This window comes from Podarcis vaucheri, assembly GCF_965113315.1.
Source record: "Podarcis vaucheri genome assembly, chromosome: 4".
In the NCBI taxonomy this organism is placed as follows: domain Eukaryota; kingdom Metazoa; phylum Chordata; class Lepidosauria; order Squamata; family Lacertidae; genus Podarcis; species Podarcis vaucheri.
The window spans coordinates 109,341,786-109,355,017 of NC_138762.1; the positions used below are offsets into that span (position 1 = coordinate 109,341,786).

Here is a 13,232-nt window from a genome sequence, read left to right on the forward strand (position 1 = left end):
TATAACTGAGGCAATGTTTTGATGACTGATAGCTCCTTCAAATTGTCCTTGCTTTTTCTAATATAAGGCTTTTTAGATATATATAAATATAAAATCTCAATCAAATGCTGATTCTATGAGAGTTTCTGCAGAAGCAGCAATATTTTAAATATGTGGTTAAAGACTAGCAGCTCCCAAAATACCATAAGCCTAAAATAATCATCCCATTCCAGTTTATTATAAAGTGATACAATATGGCTTGGTTCTTCTAGTACAGAGAGAGAAAATTATACTTATTTCTTAATGCACAGCATATCCCTCTTGTAGGATTATATCCAAGTCAATGGGCCTACTCTGACAAACACTGGCTGTCACTTATAATTTTTCATAACTATTTTAATAAATGTCAATTTCCTGCCTTTTCCTTGGAACAACCTGACACTAACTGTAGAATATCTAAATGTTTGGTTTCACATCCCTCTCCCTGTTTTGTATTTAGTAGAAGCTGAAGAGTATTTTTAAAGGTTTAGAAGAGTTCACCAAAATATTTTGCAATATGGTGAAACAGAAATTGGCTGAAACAAACTTATCCCATTAGGAAACACTTCCTTGGTTGATGCTGAGAGCTTAAAGGGCTTTTTATACTGAAACATTAGAACTAAATGTGCCAAGAATCCATTATTTAAATCTTTTATATCTCCTGAAATATCTCTTGCAAGCCAGGTACAATATCAGTGTTGAAAACAGCTTTTTCCTCAATTCTGACATAACCATTTAAGTAATCTATTTTTTAAACTTCCTTTGTCACATATGCTATCTACTCTGTATTATGAAAAAAAAAAAATCTTCTGCATGGAATTCCACTGCAAGACCCTTGTGAAAGGAGATAATAAGCAATGCAGTGAATATTGCCCAGTTTTTATCTGCATGTAGAAAATGGTGAAATGTTTCTGAAAAATACTTTATGTGAATTTTTACCTTTTTAAAAAAATCCTGCTAAATCCTGCCAACTCCTCTGGCTTGAGTGGCACCCCACACACCTGACTGATGCTTCTTTCACCCTCCTGGAGTATTTGCTTACATAATCCCAGCCAATCTGGAATCTTACAGGAAAACAAGGTGCCAAAGTCATTATTTTATAAAGCCAATCTGATTTGGCAACACTATGTTGTTGCTGAGAGTAAGTGAAATCAATTAAGACTGAGAGCAAGAGAAGGGAAAATAAACAAATAGGCACAAATATATTTTCCAAGGTTGTGAAAAGTTGAATAGCGGCAGAACAACTGAATCATTAAAATAGCAGGGCTGGACATAAATTTGGAGCAAAATGTGAGACAATTCAGACTCAACTCAATGGAATTATGCAGGCACTAGAAATTTGTCCTTGCAGCTTCTGAACCATGTTTTACTCTATCTCTCTTACACACACACACCATTGTCTATTAAGTACTATTGGGAGCTGTCTCTGAATTAGAGCAAACATATACAAAAGCTCAAGCAACGGTCTCTCATTTCTGATGCTGAGGAGGTGGCGGCGTTTGCAGTTCAGGTAGATGGTGATATATGAAATAAAAATGAGAATTCAGTGATATCTAGGATTTGGCATTGAATGAAGTTATTGTGTTATATGCAGTAGAGGCCATGAGCATTTGAGCACGTGCCACTCTAGCAAGCACTCTTCCTTTGTTGGGGCTTTTGAGTTTATTAGAAATCCCTGTAAACCCACAATAGCAAGTGGATGGACATGGCACAAGCATGTCATAGTTAACAACGAAAGAAAGGAGCTCTTTAACAGTGGCACTAAAAGAAACATGCAATGGTTTCCAGTCTGATGTCCTTGTGCTGTTACATTTTATTATACAAGCACCAGGGGAGTATTATCCTGTTTCTTTTTTTGAAAAGCTTATAAATGGAGAACTATGTATTACTGACTTGATGTTGATGTGTTTGGTTTCTCTTTTATTTTATTTTTTATAAAAGGGATGAAATAAACTGCATCATCAGTGTAAATCTAATCTAATGATGTGTCCTGCCCAAGTTTTACTACTAATGAAGCAGGAAAGGAAAACAAGTGAGTCGTGTTAGAGACCCCATCACCTCTCTGCTGCCTGCAAGCCTCTCAAGAGTGCATCCGCTCTAAGATCGTCACACTCAGCCTTAGCCTGTGGACAAAATTTGCCACCCCTAACATTTGCTTTGTGCAGCGGGCACCTCACCTTGCCTTGGGGCAGGGCCAGCCATGGATCTAATGGTGTGTTCACAAACATCTTAGCGGTTCATTGAGAAGGGTCTGTCAGACAATCAGCTAACAGTGCAACTTTTGTGACAGAAATGAGAGGTCAGTGTGGTAGGACTGAAGCGAAGTGTGATTTATGGAGGGCTGTGGATGCCACCAGCTCCTGGCAGCAAGCCAAGGGGATCAGAGGCAAGAGGAGAAGGAAAAGCAGGAAAGCTGAACAAGGATATTATAGGAAGCTGAGTGAGAGGGAGCTCAGGAGATGGCTGGCTAAAGCAGAGGCTGATGGATGAAAGGTGGGCTGAAGTGGGGCTAAAATGCCTCCTAATGCATGGGCGTAGACAGGACTTTTGTGGGGGGGGGCAGGCTTTTGTTAGGGGGAAGCAAAACCTCAGATTTTTATTAATTTTTATTGATTGGGGGGACAGCTGCCCCCCTGCCCCTCCTTGGCTACACCCATGTCCCAAAGATTGATTCAGGCTTTTCTCCTAGCTTAATACAAGGTGGATAATCGGTTCTTTCCCCCCTTTTGGTTTCTTTTTTAAAAAGTGTTGCCTCTGTTTCATGCAGTGACTTAGATTTCTGTAACAACTCAGCCACATTCTAGGCTGGAAGACAGAGCACATCTACAACACACTCCATTCATTTAAAGCACCCCTTCCTGCCCCCCCCCAAAAAAAACTTCTGGGAATTGTATTTTGTTAAGAGTGTTCTGTGAGGGATACCTACAGTTCTGAAGATTCTTTTGTAGAGGCAGATGTGCTATAAATGTATGGTGTGTATGCAGACTTGGTAAACGAGGCAAGGGACATATATACTTGTAGAGTTCCAGAATTGTAGACATTATTTTCTGAAATTGATTCCAGACTGAAAGAGCCACTATTATATATATATATTGTTTTCATCTTGTATTTTTCTGCTGTTAACTGCCCAGAGATCCACGGATGAAGGGCAGTTTACAAATTAATTAAATAGTAATGATTGGACCCCACTATGTTCAAGTTTTATTTGAGCCACTAATTATGAGTGTCCTTCACATAATATCCCTTTTTTCAGAGTTCCACGCTGACTTATCATGTTCTGGTGCACCTGTCTTCAATGTCTTGCAATGCCAGTTGGGAATGCTAGCACAAGAGCAGCACAACCCCATCTCACCTAAAGATCTGCCCAATCTGTGAGCCATGGGACTCAATGCACTCCCTCTAGACTGGCTGTTGGATCATGGTGGAGATATCAACAGCTGAAATAGATCCTAGATGCACGAGGGACCACCTTGTATTTAGCCACTTAGCAGAGAACTAAAGCATGCAAGGAGGGCAATTTGTGAACAAGTGGAGAGTGTGAATTTTATGGGAATGCTTTTTGTAGACACTTTTCCATCTGGATGTTATCTCAGAGCTTGCTTTGAAAAACAGCAGCTCAGCTTGACCTTGATATGCTTGGATTCCCAAGTGTGATAATAACCAAGACTTTGAGCTCTATAAAGGTGGGGAGGGGGGATAAAGAGAAGATCTCCCTCTGCCCCCCCCATGTTCTGCTGGCTTTCAAAATAGATATTGAGTTTTAACACAGAAGGCAATGTGCTACATTTTCGTGGACTACTGACATTTTATCTATCCTGTTTTATTATCATATAAGAATATATTTTATAAATAAAGGTTAAAATAAGGAGAACAGTGCCTGTTTTTGAACTGTGTGGATAAAGGTTTGTATAGAGCCATCTTGTCTGAGAAGAAAGTCTTTAAATGTCTAGGAACACTAGAAGCTTTAAATCTCACATCTTCTTGCAAAGGGGGAAATCACTTTGGTGTTGTTGTTGTTGTTTAGTCGTGTCCGACTCTTCGTGACCCCATGGACCAGAGCACGCCAGGCACTTCTGTCCTCCGCTGCCTCCCGCAGTTTGATCAAACTCATGCTGGTAGCTTCAAGAACACCATCCAACCATCTCATTCTCTGTCGTCCCCTTCTCCTTGTGCCCTCCATCTTTCCCAACATCAGGGTCTTTTCCAGGGAGTCTTCTCTTCTCATGAGGTGGCCAAAGTATTGGAGCCTCAGCTTCACGATCTGTCCTTCCAGTGAGCGCTCAGGGCTGATTTCCTTCAGAATGGAGAGGTTTGATCTTCTTGCAGTCCATGGGACTCTCAAGAGTCTCCTCCAGCACCATAATTCAAAAGCATCAATTCTTCGGCGATCAGCCTTCTTTATGGTCCAGCTCTCACTTCCATACATCACTACTGGGAAAACCATGGCTTTTACTATACGGACCTTTGTTGGCAAGGTGATGTCTCTGCTTTTTAAGATGTTGTCTAGGTTTGCCATCGCCTTTCTCCCAAGGAGCAGGCGCCTTTTAATTTCGTGACTGCTGTCACCATCTGCACTGATCATGGAACCCAAGAAAGTAAAATCTCTCACTGCCTCCATTTCTTCCCCTTCTATTTGCCAGGAGGTGATGGGACCAGTGGCCATGATCTTCGTTTTTTTTGATGTTGAGCTTCAGACCATATTTTGCACTCTCCTCTTTCACCCTCATTAAAAGGTTCTTTAATTCCTCTTCACTTTCTGCCATCAAGGTTGTGTCATCTGCATATCTGAGGTTGTTGATATTTCTTCCGGCAATCTTAATTCCGGCTAGAGATTCATCCAGCCCAGCCTTTCGCATGATGAATTCTGCATATAAGTTAAATAAGCAGGGAGACAATATACAGCCTTGCCGTACTCCTTTCCCAATTTGAAACCAATCAGTTGTTCCATATCCAGTTCTAACTGTAGCTTCTTGTCCCACATAGAGATTTCTCAGGAGACCGATGAGGTGATCAGGCACTCCCATTTCTTTAAGAACTTGCCATAGTTTGCTGTGGTCAACACAGTCAAAGGCTTTTGCATAGTCAATGAAGCAGAAGTAGATGTCTTTCTGGAACTCTATCACTTTGGTAGGAGGTCTCAATCTCTGCCAAGTTCTTGTGGCACTGGGGGTGGCACCCACAATTTTACCTGCCAGGTGGTGGATAGTTACCTCACACCAGATCACCCACTTGTTCCAATGGCATGTGAACTCCCCCCCCCATTCCATCTTCCCTTGTGGTAAAGGTAAAGGTAAAGGACCCCTGCCAGTTAAGTCCAGTTGCAGACGACTCTGGGGTTGCGGAACTCATCTCGCTTTACTGGCTGACTTTGTCTGCAGACAGTTTTTCTGGGTCATGTGGCCAGCATGACTAAGCCGCTTCTGGCAAAACCAGAGCAGCGCATGGAAACACTGTTTACCTTCCCACCAGAGCGGTACCTATTTATCTACTTGCACTTTTTGGCATGCTTTCAAACTGCTAGGTTGGCAGGAGCTGGGACAGAGCAACGGGAACTCACCCCATTGCGGGGATTCGAACCACCGACCTTCTGATCGGCAAACCCAAGAGGCTCAGTGGTTTAGACCACAGTGCCACCTGCGTCCCTTGTTGTAGTGAGGCCCAATGATGATAAGGGAGGGATGAAGTGGGTTTTTGGTTTTGATAACTCAAATGTTGCAGCTGGATGGAATGGGGGGAAGGGTGGGTAGATCATTGTCAGTTTTTTATACTGGGAGTAGATCTCAGGGAGTTGGACATGCCTGCTATATACTACATTCATTATTTTTCTTTTCAATGACTGTCATGCAAATGGCTGGTTCACACAGTCATGCGTCACTGGCCACATTATCGAAAGCTTTCACATTTCATTTTGCAGATTTGGGGGGAGTTTTTTCTAGCTCCAATATATTCCAGACAGGTTAACCAAGTTACCAACTGGATGGGCAGCTGCAAGTGCCATTCTCATCAACAGCCACAAATACTGCTTGGCATGAAATAGATAAATCTGTGGATACGCAGAAAGACAAAAAGGACACAAAATTATTGTAACTCAAGAGGCATCTACTCAGTCCACAATTCTGAGATTTCTCTATGGTTCTGTGTCAAACTCTTCAGCATGCACTTTAATATTCACTTTCAGGACAAGAGTAAAAGAGCTCCCAGATGGCACAAGCACATTGGGAGAGACCGTTTCCTGCAGATCAGCTGTTCCTGCCAATGGTCACTTCACAGTTGTGATGGAATATTAATCTGGCATGATTTTCCCCCTTCATGCTTAGAATCCGATATGGATGGAGGCAAAAGATTTGTATGGCAGGTGTGTCTGCAGATTCCATATCTGGTGTTTTGGCTACAGTTCTTTGTTACCTTCTGGCGAATGTTAACTGCAATGATCAGCAGTTATTTGTTATTTCAGCTGTTTATATGCTAGTTAAGCATCCTAGTTTCTAAGAAGTGTACATAGAAATTACCAAAAGCACATAGCAGATAAAATCAGTTAAAATTACAGTCATACCTTGGGTTACGAACGCTGCAAGTTGCGCGTTTTCGGGTTGTGGACCGTGCCAAACCTGGAAGTACCGGAACAGGTTACTTCCAGGTTTTGGTGCTCGTACATGCACAGAAGCACAAAATGACCATGCGCAGAAGCACTGAATTGCATCATGCGTGTGCGCAGACGCAGCGCTTCAGGCTATGAACGCTGTGGGTTGCGAACGTGCCTCCCGCATGGGATCACATTCACAACTGGAGGTATGACTGTAATCCTAAAAACTGTCAGTAATAGAATCTTCTGAAAACCCTTTTGCATAATTTTATTTGATTAATTCAGTAACTTGTTAAAATGAGAGAAGAACACACGATCAGAATATTCACAATGGGAAGCTTTGGCTGGACTGTATTATTTCAGGCAAGACGCAGAGGACTTCCATGTAAAATGCTTTTGATTTATTCATACTAATTCCATGGGTGATATCCAACTAAGTCATACTCAGAGTAAGGTAAAGGTAAAGGTACCCCTGCCCGAACGGGCCAGTCTTGACAGACTGTGGGGTTTGTGCGCCCATCTCACATTTATTGGCCGGGGGCCAGCGCTGGCCGGGGACATAGGTGTGTGCTGGATATGCTTAAGATGACCCTGTTTGGCACCTGGTAAAGGTAAAAGGTAAAGGTACCCCTGCCCATGTGGGCCAGTCGTGTCCAACTCTAGGGTTGCGCGCTCATCTCGCTTAAGAGGCCGGGAGCCAGTGCTGTCCGAAGACACTTCCGGGTCACGTGGCCAGCGTGACATCGCTGCTCTGGCGAGCCAGAGCCGCACACGGAACGCCGTTTACCTTCCCGCTGGTAAGCGGTACCTATTTATCTACTTGCACCCGGGGGTGCTTTCGAACTGCTAGGTGGGCAGGCGCTGGGACCGAACAGCGGGAGCGCACCCCGCCGCGGGGATTCGAACCGCCGACCTTTCGATCGGCAAGCCCTAGGCGTTGAGGCTTTAGCCCACAGCGCCACCCGCGTCGTAGACCCACTGAAATTAATGAACTTAAGTATATGTATTTCAGAGGATCTACTTTGAGTATTACTATCATTGAATGTCACTCCATTTTTCTAAATAAAACACAGTGGCCAATGGAATAATTAACTAATTTTAAAAACCTTTACAATCTTAAAGTGACAGTTCAGAAACATAACATAAAGATAATGACCCTAAAATACTATTAAAAAAATTAGCAGCTGGAAATAGGCAATTGAATTGCCATGGCAGCAAATGATCTCTAAGATGAGAGAGTCTTTATGTTCTGCTAGCAGCCACAAGGGAGGGGAAGCAGGCAACCCTCCTGAATGGAGAATTCTAGAACCTTGGTTGGGTCTGCATGTAACCCTAAGTGAAATCGTGGCTTAGGGGGAATGTGCTATTGTGCTGGCTCCCCAGTAGCAGCTGTTTTGCTCCTCTGTTTAACTCCTTTGGTTCTTGTAGCTTAGTGTGGCATGGCAGCCACGTCAAAGTTTGGCTTAGCACATTATCCAAAAGAAGAATCATAGTTAAACTCTCTCCTCCTTAACCACAAGCTGTAGCCAACAGAAAATTTGGGCTTAGCTGCTGCACTACACTGAGCTAAAAGGACAGGAGAGGATCAAAACGGGTATAAGTTCCTCTCCAGGAGCTACACATGCACTTGGTCCTGGCAAGCCATAGTTCAGCTAACCCATGACAAGCAAACCAGGCCACAGTCACTTCTCAGGTGTAAACACAGAGCAGGACCCCTGAACCTGATCTAAGCACTTATATGGACAGATGTGACCCTTTGTGTTCCCTGGGCCAAAGTCATTTAGGGCTCCAAGGCTAAATAGCAACACCATGAATGGAGGTGAGAAATAAATCTCAAAGGAGAAGCGGAAGGCGTGCTTGGAAGTCCCAGATATATATATATATATATATATATATATATATATATATATATATATATATATGAATGAAGGAAGAATTTATAGTTCTGTGTGCCTCTATTACCCAGAACTCCTAATAACCTGAATATAGCCAGATCCATAATAGTGTATTTTCCGCTGTGCTCTTCTGTAAATTTGAAATCAATGCAACCTTCTCAGAGAAGTACTGCACATTCTCTACATCTTGGTTAGTAAAACTTTTGGCTTTCCTGCAAGCCATTATGACAAGTCAGGCTAAACAATCTGGGTTGATCATCATGGCTGGAACAGTAATTTGTAGACTTGAAAACAAGAACTGAAATAACCTTGATAGATCAAAGGAAGTTCAACAACATTTTGACTTAATCACAAGAGAAAGTATTCACACAGCATTGCAGTGAACTGACACAGGGTGTGAATTGTGAAATAGAACTGACTTTAATTGTCAGCTTGTACACTGCAAACCACCCACCAAGTGTTAAAAGAAGGAAACAGAATTGATGATGAGCAATTACAGAATTTATGCTCTAAGGATGTGTGTTGAGATGAATGCAACTAATCTAATTCGGAAGGAATATTATAGTTGAATGTAAACATGATCTGCAATTAGTAAGCATTCTTTTTCGTCTCCAGTAATACGTGTCTTAACAGTGAGACCTCACTGCAGCCAGTGCAATTGCCTAGTTCACCACACATTGTGTTCTGTAAGAATTTGCCCTACTTCTTTCTCCAGAGTAATGGCAGCTGCCACTAATGGGGTGAGGGGAAAGAGACTTTGTGCTGGTCATCAGGCCATGGCATTTTCCACCTGCCTTGCTCCACCTTGCAGCCCTAGCTAGGAACACTTCAGGAACAGCAGAAGCAGCTGGAAAGATAGAAGAGTTCAGGGATATCGGGGGGGGGGGGAGGGACAATAAATTTATAAGTTGTGTCTTTGTTTCTCAGTTTGATCCTTTTACATGGGTTTGCATGTATTGTGGTATTTTATGCATTGAGACTTACTGTTATTTTTATTTATTATAGTTTAGTAATTATTTATTGTACAGTAATTGCTAATTGTCTGTTTAATTATTAATTATTAATATTTAATTTTATTGTGTAATATTATACTCTAATGGATTGTTGAATATACCTTTATTTGATATCAGTTGTTTATTTTAAAGGTTTTTTTTTATTAGGACTTTTTTGTATTGGATCAGATTATTATAACATATGTGATCTTTGTTGTATATTTTGTTTGTTGTTTCTTCAGCTTGTAAACAGCCTTGTGCACAGTAATATGGAAAGGTGGTATACAAATTAAAAGTAAAATGAAAATGAAACACAAAAGGAATAGATACAGCATAATGATTCTGGGAAATGAGTTAAGTTGAACTAGGCTTAGTTCAAGGGAGGAAACTGTTTTCCTGTTTGTTGGCTTTTTGCACTGTCCAAACCACCCATGAAGGCACTGAGGAAGGCAGTGAATAACACACAAGACCCAAGTGTGGCTGAAACAGGCCACAACCTTTTAAACAGCTATCTGACTTTTAGAAGACATCTGAGGGCAGCCCTGTTTCAGGAAGTTTTTAATGTCTGATATTTTAATGTATTTTCAATCTTTTGTTGGAAGCTGCCCAGAGTGGCTGGGGAAACCCAGCAAGGTGGGTGGGGTATAAATAAATTATTATTATTATTATTATTATTATTATTATTATTATTATTATTATTGTTGTTGTTGTTGTTGTTGTTGTTGTTGTTGTTGTTGTTGTTATTGACTACACTGAGGGAAGTGGGGGTTTGTTGTGTATTAATCCACACAGAAAAGTGACTCCATGCCTACAAATTACTTTTTTGCAATAACATATAATAATAATAATAATAATAATAATAATAATAATAATAATAATAATAATAATTATACCCCAACTGTCTGGCTGGACTTCCCCAGCCACTCTGGACGGCTTCCAACAAAATATTAAAATACGGTAATCCATCAAACATTAAAAGCTTTCCTAAACTATTTCTATTTCTCATGTTACCATTTCTTAGACAGGAAGCACTTACAGGAATAGCTTTGTGTTCATAACTTGCCGTGGTAATTTGGACCAGTCCACAGACTGGTGTGACGTTTGAGTCAGTGGTCCTGGGTCTCAGTTGGAACTGTCAATGCATACAGCAGTCACAACAGTTACTTTCAGGTGTCAGTGGGTATGGATATATTTTCAAGTATAAAAATATGTTCTTATCAGGTATGGATGGCAGGACCACATGGGTCACTTTAACAAAGGCAAAAGTTGTAGCTGTTTGAACTTTCCAGAGGCACTGGGTGCCCAGCAGGACACAAAAGCAGCCCATGGACTTAAATGGGAGGGCAGATTGCCTTGAGAGTGTGGTATGATGGAAAAGAACTGAAGAATAATGTCTGATTTCTATTGACCTGAGTGGGTTTTGAACAGAAAACCCAGGGGTGATAGGTTAACTGTCTCACTAGCAAGCCTTTGAAACCCCAGTCCTCCTGGCAGACTATTTTTCCACTGCTCTGCTGCAATCTTCCTCCTACATACATTTTTATATCTCCCTGGAGACAACATTGAAATAAAGGTTGAAACGATCTTTCAAACTACTGTGACTTTAACCTTTCATCAGCCATCACAAATAAATCACCACTTTGAATTGACATGAAATAGATCCTGATCTTTTAAAGCCATTATAATACTGACCCTTAATATTTAATAAGTTAATTTTCTAAGTCTATTTTAAAATTAACTTTAGTGCCAATCATGGCTGATCCCTGATTTGCTCCCTGTCACAGGCTGTTACCTCTATATTGTTAAGGTAAGCAAAACTTACTCAGTGAGTTGTAAGAGAGTCACTTCCATTCAGTCCAACACTGCGGTTCTAAGACATTCCCTTTGAAAGTCCTTGAACTGCGTAGTTCTGTCCTTGAAACTGATCAATATTTGTCTCGTTTCTCATTTCCCAGTGGGCAGTATTACATAGTTGATGAGAAGGAAACAGAAGTAAGGACACATAGAGACAGAAAAGTGCCATATAACATTAGGATATGTATTCCATACAGTGTTCTCAAGATGAGACAAATCCACATTTGACTTGGGCTGTAATCATGGGCACACTTGCTAGGAAGCCAACCCCACTGAACCCACAGGGGCTTACTTCTGAGTAATGAGTTTTAAAACACAAAACCAAGAAGCTAGGGAAGAAAAACCCTACAATAATGTGGACACCAGTTGGCTGAAAAAGTCCATGCTGATAGATGTTGAATGGTCCAAGATCAGAATGGAGCCATAACAAATAGGATTTCATAGTCCAATGCTATCCAACAGCTCTGAACAAAAAACAAAGAGCAGGTGGCATATTTATCTATGTCACAGATGGTGTAGCCAGTTTTTGGGCTAAGCTAAAAATCCAAAAATAAGTGGAGGGGTTGGCTGTGAAATTTAGCAAGAACAAGGTAGGGGGAAACTGATGGGTAAGTAAACTTAAAGGTGAAAAGAAACTGAGCATAAGTCAAAGTACTATCTTGTAGGCAAAAGCCCAATGTCATCCTTTCCCAACGTGGTGCCCTCCGGGTGTTGTTGCAATGTAAGCTGAAACCGGATCTAAACCCCATTCAGTTCTGGAGCTACTGCTGCCTAAAGCTGGCAGAGGGAAAACAAGCCTTTAAAATTGTGTATTATATCAGGTTGCCAAGTCACATGATCCAGCCTAACCCCCCCTCCCCGGTCCCACCATATTACACCTCTGGAACAACCCTCCAGCCAACTTCAGTTGGGGTGAGTAAATTACTGGGGAGTATCTTTGGGTCTACTCTGAGAAAAACTTGGTTGAATGCCACCCTCTCCAGCCTTTTAAATCTGTTCAGGACACATTGTTGAAAAGTAAATGCATGCTATGTAGACAGCAAAAGAAGCAACTTTCACCAATGGGAAGGTGCTGGTGGGAACAAATCCTGAGCATAAATTTTATAATTAAACATGCTCTCTCCCCATTTTCACCCACAAAATTTTGAGAGGTATGAAGATGTGATATAAAAAATACAAATAAAAGTAAAAAGATTACAAAAGTGCAGCATTATAGAGCCACAAAAATCAGCTGAGCATTCTCTTGCTCTTTCTGAAACTTCTTCTTTTGAGTTCCAAAGGGCATTAACAGCTCACTGCTTCACTCAATGTTCCAATTTCCAATGAAGTTATGACAATGAATTCTAAACAGCTTGACTAGTATTGTTAACCAAATAACAGCAACTTCAGAAATGTCACAAATGTCTTTCTCTTTAATTGTTGCAGAATTCTTTGACTACCATTCTAAGAGATTCCTCCTATCTTTTACATTAGACATAATTTAAATTTACAAACCAGCTTACATGTCATGGCTACTTAAAATGGCACCTGAAGCCTGTTTGAAAGTCAGCAGCAATGCAGCACTTGCCTTTTAGGAGATCTGAAGGTGACTGAAGGAAAATAAGATAAGCGGATTCTAATACTATCATTTAGAACTTAATCTTCTATGAACATTAGATTCATTTTCGCAAAGGGCTAGTAATAAGATAACAAGAACTGAAATATCTCCTTAAGTATGTCAGCTCTACACCTTGATAAAGATAATCAGAAATAATTTACAACCGAATTTGCTTTGTAATGCTTCCTGCTATAATAATCCCTCATTTTATTCCATTGTCAGGACAATGACATCCTTCACTTACTACATCAGTGCCATACATCTAATGCAACAGAATTAAAGGGTGTCAGGCT

At 41.0% G+C, this 13,232-nt stretch overlaps 1 long non-coding RNA gene across 1 annotated transcript; it reads right to left on the reverse strand.

Annotated features, from left to right (window-relative positions):
- Nucleotides 1-1,005: 1,005 nt before the first annotated feature.
- LOC309531762 lies at nucleotides 1,006-12,163 on the reverse strand. Its single transcript, XR_014219434.1, has 3 exons — nucleotides 11,311-12,163; nucleotides 10,898-11,038; nucleotides 1,006-1,082 (listed from the first exon to the last, which is right to left on the reverse strand). It is a non-coding gene; the product is annotated as an uncharacterized lncRNA (long non-coding RNA).
- Nucleotides 12,164-13,232: the final 1,069 nt, after the last annotated feature.